This window comes from Phasianus colchicus, chromosome Z, assembly GCF_987193195.1.
Source record: "Phasianus colchicus chromosome Z, bPhaCol1.hap1.1, whole genome shotgun sequence".
Taxonomy (NCBI): domain Eukaryota; kingdom Metazoa; phylum Chordata; class Aves; order Galliformes; family Phasianidae; genus Phasianus; species Phasianus colchicus.
In genome coordinates this window covers 9,488,824-9,495,945 of record NC_143476.1, presented here as the reverse complement: position 1 = coordinate 9,495,945, position 7,122 = coordinate 9,488,824, and positions in this window count along the sequence as shown.

The following is a 7,122-nucleotide window of genomic DNA, read 5'->3' as shown; positions in this document are numbered from 1 at the left end:
GACGTGAAGGGCCCATCCGTGTCCTGGAAGGGGCAGATCCCCGCGGGGAAAGATCCCCGGGCCTCAGCGCTGTCTCCCTGGAATGGGAACAGCAGCAGAGCAAGCACTGGGCTGCAGGCAATGCTTCCCCTCTGCCACCCTGCAGAGAGAGCTGCATTTTCACTCTCCCCCTTCCCTGCCTCCGCCTCTCCCTCCCCACCAGCACTTTACCTTGGAGACACTGCAGCAGCAGGGGGATCTCAGCGGCCCACATGGCCCCCACAGCTCTGTGGAACCTGCTGTGGAGGTTTTGCATCAGCTGCAAGGCAGCGGCCTGGAGTTCGCTGCCTGCAACAGGGCTCCCTGCCACCACCTGAGCGAGAGCAAGGAGAAGCAGGGTCACTTCTGCAGCAAGAGCAGCGGCTTCCCCCCAGGATGGAAGAGCTTGGCTCTGCCCTGGTGGGCAAGGAGCAGCCAACAGCTCTGCCCGTGGCCGTGCTGCTTCCTCCCGGGGGCTGGTGGCACTGGGCTCTGGAGCATCTACTCACCAGCAGGCGCGCCAGCAGTGTCTGGGGAGTCAGTCGTGGGCCTGTGAGGAGAAAAAAGTGCTGAGTCAGACTCCAAGACGCTCCGTGCCCAGCCACGCGCAGCTCCGCTGTCCCTTCTGGGTGGTAGCACAGGTGAGCAGAGCTCACTGGCGGAGCTTCTGCTCCTACCTTGAAACATGGAGCTGAGGAAATGGGGATCCAGCTCCTCTACTCGCCGTCCTGTCAGATCCTCTCTCTCGGCCAGGGCTCGGACACAGCGCGAGACCGGGATCAGCATGCCGGTGTGCTGGGCTGGCACCACGAACAGCAGCAGCCGTGGCCACAGGAGCTGTCGGGAACGAGGCAGTTGAGCGTGTCAGCATTCCTGCCTCCGCTCAGAGACGAAGAGGACTCTGCGAATTTCCCTGAGCCTTGCGTGCTTCAGAGCACGCTGGAGGAGAGACCTGGGGCGGTGGGATGAGGAACAGGTGGTGCGAAGGCAAGGAGCAGCAGCAGGGCAGATGTGACTTACTTTGGACATCCCTGTCGCAGAGACGTCCAGAGACCCCAGGATGTCCATGCACAGCTCCTGCAGAGCTCCTTCCTCCTGGGCTTCCCGGGCAGAAAGGTCTCCAGCTGCCTGCACAACAACAGTGTTGAAACCCGGTTACCTCAGTTCTCAGGAGCCTCTCAGGAGGCTCAGGTGCGGCCCCAGCGGTGCTTCTGTGCCAGCCTCTGAGCAGCACAGGTCTTCCCAGAGAAGATGCTGCCCACTGTCCTTACCCTTCTTCCAGCGGTGCGGCTGAACTCAGTGAAGATGTGCCCCACCACATCCCAGGCTGAGCAGCTCCGGGTGTTCGAACTGAGCAGGTCCTTGATGAAGTGCAGAACTGCCGTCCTCACCTGCCAGGGGTCAATTGTGGGTGTGATTTTTCAGGTCAGAAGGCAAAGGGAAGCCACCTGCTCATCGGGGCAGCCCTTTGGGCACGAGCAGAGACAACAGGAGCAGAGGAGAAGCCTTGGCTCCTGAGGTGAGGGCCAGGCCGTAGCACCAGGCTGTGCACTTTCCAAGCACAGCACAGGGACCTGCCCACTCCACTCTGCCTGCTCTCCCACAGGAGCCATCGCGACCATGTGGTCAATGCCCCAGCACCTCTCTAGTCACCCCAGCCCTGCCCGTGTTGGCAGCAGCATCACCACCCCAAAAGAGCTTTCTTTTCCCAAAGCAGCTCACCCGGATCCTGAGGTCGCTGCACAGACACTGCACAGCCTCAACCACCTGGGGCAGCTTCTCCATCATCACGGGCTCTGCAAGAGATGCACAGAAGCATGAGCGGAGCCACAACCCCGATGGCAGAGGGGATCCCTGGAAGTCCCAGCCTGTGGTACTGACCATCAGAGCGAGCCAGAGCACCGAGCAGACCCAGTGCTGCCACGCGTCCAGCCTCCCAGTCCTCGCCCAGCTGTGACTGCAGAAACAGGACCATGTCCTCTGGGCAGATCCGGGCTGCAGGGAGGAAATCCCACGCTATGTTAGCAAGAAACTCAAGCCCATTCCTGAGGTTTGTGAGAGGGGTTTTGGCCAGGGCACCGCCAAGCATTGCCAAAGCTCCTCTCCTTACCCTGCAGCAGGATGCAGTGGGTCAGCTCCGCACGATCAGCCTCGCTGTGCTGCTTGGTGTTGTCATAGAGCTGTGGGAACAAAGTCCATATGAGAAAATCACATCAGCACTGAGGACGGAAAAGACACTGTGCTGCTGCTCTCGTCTCCCTGGGCACTCTCAGGAAGAGGACAGGCAGACAAAACCCAGCCTGCCTCACAGCATCCCCGGGGGGACAGGCACGGCTCTGGAACAGCCATGAGCATGCAGGAGCCAAGGCTCAGCTGCATTAGTCAGGGGCTCAGACCTTTGCAGTCCTCCTGAGACTTAGGCAAGAGGGAAACTGCTGTGGGCACAAGGATAGGCTCCCCTTACCTGGTAGAACACGGCACTCATGACGTCCAGAAACCTGTCCTTCTGGATGACAGACTCAATGCCCTCTAAGGCCTCCAGGAAGACAGTGAGGCTCTGCAAGAGACAAGGAGAGGAAGAAAGGGATGAAGCCACATCTAGCCACTTGGGAGTGGAAAAACTCTTTCCCAATTGTTTCTCTGCAGGGAGAAGCTCCTGCACAGGCTTTTTATCCCCCACCTCCCAGCAGCACCGAGAGTCTCTCTGCTCTCAAACAAGCTGTGTTTGGGCATCATTTGCAGGCATTTCCCACCCAGCAGCCCTCTTCTCCTCCAGTCAGATGCAACTGGATGTGGTTCCCCCCCGTTGCTAGCACAGAGCTCCTCAGGCTCTCAGGCACCCATTCCTCCTTTCTCCAAGGGCTCCCCACCTCCTCCCTGCACCCCCCGACCCCTCGTGGCACTTGCACTGGCCCCACGTCCACCCTGAGCCCTGCACAGCGTCTCACCTTGGCCACCCTGCAGGTGTCTTGGATCTCCTGACACGGGTGCACGAGCCAGAGGAGCTGCTCCCAGACGTGCTCTTGGTGCAGCTCCTCTTGCAGGAGAACATCCAGCATGGCAGCCACGGCCCCGAGGACGGCCTGTTTGTCCTGGAGAGGGATGGCAGAGGCCCGGCATCAAAGACCGAAGGTCTGCCCTTCCTACAGAGAAGGCTTTCTCTTTCCCTTCCCCTTCCCCAACCCCCACGCCCAGCAGGAGATGGGCTCGCTCTGGAGGGCAGGCAGGTTTTCCCCAGACCCTCATCCCCAGCTCATCCTGCCACAGTGCTGTGACATGCAGCTGCTCCCTGCCACAGAGCCACTTCGGGGCCCTTTGCAGAGCCAGCCCACTCCCTCCCATCACTGCTCAGCTGCCAGCCCACTGGGCACAGACAGAGCTGCCACATGGGTGCCCCCGCTGCCACCCTGGGCTGGGAGCGCAGCAAGGCTCACCTCCTCCTCCTGGCAGTCCTGCCAGTTCCTCAGCACAGAGAAGAGCAGTTCCTGAAGGTTCTCATAGATCTGCTCTTTCTCCATGGCAGGCCAGGGGCATTGGGATCCAGAGGACAAGTGAATCTTCACTCCTTCCAGCCACTGTTTCACAACTGAGAAAACAAAATTAAAGAAACATATATGAATAGTAATTGTTATTTTCTGTGTTTAAAGAGAGTGAGAGAAAAGGCAGCCTGTGAGAGCCTGCAGCAGGGCGAGGTGCAAGGGCTGTCCCAAGGCCCCCTGCTCTGGAGCCAGCACTCACCAGCACAAGCGAGGCGCAGGGTCCGGCCGCTCCTCACCTGGCCCACCACACTGCGCAGGCCAGCCAGCATCAGCCACGTGAAGGGGATGCACTGTGGAGCTGCAGAGAGGAAGGAGAGGTCCACAGTCAGAGCCCTGGCAGCAACAGAGGAGGGGGCGAAGCCCTGCATCCCCCAGAGAGGAAAGACCCCTTTCCCCAGTTGTCATAGGTGTAGGGTGGCTGAGAGCACTCTACCGTAGATGCCGAACAGTTTGCTGAGGGTGATGAGCACGAAATCCTTGGGTTTCTCCCCGATGGCCTTCAGCTGGCCCTGGAGCTCAGCCATCACCAAGCTGAAATGCATCCGGGCCAGAGCCACCAGGACGTTGCTGGCAGCCATCCTCATGTTGTCCCTGCCACCCTGAAAAGGAGTCACTGGTGACACACCGTCCAGGAGACTGCCTGAGACCCTGGGAAGGGCTGAGCCACCGCCGTCCACCAGCACAACACCAGCACGGGCAGCGGCTCCCTTTGCCTTTGGCTGTAACCCCTCACCTGGGCTGCCGTCAGGTCCCGGGACACCTCTGCCAGCAGCCGGTTCACCACTCCGCACGGCGGGCGGCTGTCGTCTTCCCACAGGGCGCCCTCCAGCTCGCGGTACACCTGTGCTCGATCACCCTGGGGACAGGGACCAGTCATGCTTTGCTTTGCCCTTGCTCTCGGGGAGCCGCCCACTGCCACCCATCACCGTGCCGGTGTGGTGCCGCGGCCCGGCACCCACAGGACCACGGCACTGCGCCACGGCAAGGATTCACGGCCGGACGTCCCCAGCTCACCTCCCGGTCTTGCAGGCGCTGTTGCAGCACAGTCACAGCAGAGACAGGGACAGGGCTCGGCACCCTGCTTCTCTCCCTGCGATGCGTACGTCTGGGCACGCAGCCCACACAGGCAAAGAGACCTGGAAGCAAAGAGCGGAGCAGCTGCCGCCGGTGTCGCTCGGAGCCAGGGCCGAGCATCCGGCCGGCTCTGGGAGGAACGCTCCTCCAGCCCCACGGTTGGCGGGGACGGGGGAGGGAGCTTTCCCCTTGCTGGGGTGCCGGGGAAACCACGGCGGGCAGCTGCGCTCAGCAGAGCGAGGACGGTGCTGCCGGCGCGGCCTGAACTGACTCTGGAGGCACACGTGCGCTCGGGCGGCGTCACGGCGTGCGGAGAGGTGGAGGGACTCACCTCGAAGGGCTCTCAGCCGCTCCATGACAGCAGGAAATCTCCAGGTAGACGCAACGCTCTCTCTGGTTCCGCTTCCTGCGGGTCCCACAAGCGGACTGAGCCACCGCTCCCACCGCTGCCACGAGGGCGCACGAGGTACCACTGTGACATCACAGCGCAGTGTCACCTCACAGGGAATGGCTGGGGACCAGGCAGCACGCAGGGCAGCCCTGCAGGCCCCCAAACGCAGCATGTTCTGTGATGCACTCGGCTCTGGGGTTCCGGTTCCATGCGGAATTCCAAGCAGGGAATGACCTCAGCTGAGGGAGAGCCCCTGCCAGGGAGCAGCTGCTGGGCACCGCTGCCCGGCACTGTCTCAGTGACTGGGGACTCCATGCCGGGAGGTCCCTCTGGATCGCATCCCTCCCTTCTACTCTGCCAGCTGTACCACCTCACTGGGTATCATCAGCAAATTTGCTGAGGGTACACTTGTGTCATGGAATCATAGAATCATGGAATGGCCTGGGTTGAAAAGGACCACAGTGATCACGTAGTTTTAACCCCCCTGCTGTGTGCAGTCACAACCAGCAGCCCAGGCTGCCCAGAGCCACATCCAGCCTGGCCTTGCATGCCTGCAGGGATGGGGCATCCACAGCCTCCTTGGGCAACCTGTTCCAGTGCCTCACCACCCTCCGTGTGTTGTTTCCACTGCCTGTGACATTGATGAAAATGCTGAAGAGCACCAGTCCCAGGATGGACCCTTAGGGGACACCACTCACGACTGGCCTCCACCCGGACTCAGAACCGGTGATAACAACCTCTGGCTGTGACCATCAGACCAATTATTTACCCACAGAATGATTCAGCCTTCAAATCCATCTCTCTCCACCTCAGAGATAAGGATGCAATGTGGGAACATGTCAAAAGCCTTCCACAAGTACAGGGAGATGACAGCAGTTGCCCAATGCCCACTGATGTCGTCACTCCAGGAAGGCTTCAAAATACATCAATAGAATTTCAAACTGTGCATTCAGCTGGTTTTACTGAAATGAAAATAAAGTGATAAATACATAGGAAAATAAAGAAAACACACCTCTTGAAAGTACTGCACATCTTATTGTACCAATATCAATAGGCTAGTTAGGAGTAGAGAGAATAACTTTAAAATAATGGAATTTGAATTGCTTAAGCATTTCTTCACTAAATGCTGGCTTAAATATTAAATCTCTGTCACTTACAGGTATTTGTATTGAGCTCAACCGTTTGGCTTTTTAAAGGAAAAAAAATCTGAGACATTACCATCTCAGTTTTTGTACTAATATGATTTGACAGCAGAGATTTATTAAGGATTTTCTATCTGAACAGCAGAATACTTGCATTTCTAATAAAACCTCCAGAAGAGAAATCACGCTTTGGTTCTGCTGATGTGTTCTTATCAGTTATTGCAGCTTTCAGGTAACTCTTAGTTTGCCCTTATCAAACTTTCTGTTTAGGGGAGTAACTCATGTGAGAAAGGAGGAAAGATGATACATGGAAAGTATTACACACACTAATCTCTATTGTAGAAAATGCTGGCATACAAAATAATCTCCTTTATTAAAAAGCGTACAGTTAAGAGTCCAGCCCACATGAAGATAGAAGCTTCACTTCTTTTGGTGTCTATCTGGAGCTCTGCTGCTACATTTCTAATAACATTAGAAACATGACAAACCTAGCTAGCAACACTAACCTTAGAGTCTAAACCATGAAAAAGAAAAGGGAAGGCAGCAATTTCACATTTCCACTGCTGTCACCGTCCCAGGAGGTGACTAGGCTGCATTATTTTCAACAGCTGAAGTCATCAGGGCCCAAACTGTGTAACTGTAAAGGAAGACCAGCGTGTTCTGACTCAGATTGCTTGATTATCTCTATGGCTGAAAGGAAAAACTGAAATCTTCCATTCAGTTCAGCAGTCAGCTCCTCCAGCTGACACAAGGCCAAATGTTCTATTGCACTCACTCATAAATAAAGCATGGGGCAGATCTGCTAGGTTTACAAATTGCTGGAGGAGATGGTGTCTGCAGATTGCCTTTCCTTTGCCCTCTTCTACTACATGTGAGAGGAATCCAAACTGAGTTATTCCTCTGCCTGGGGCATTTGGAACCCACACAGTCAGATCCGATACTAGGAGAAAAATTCTAA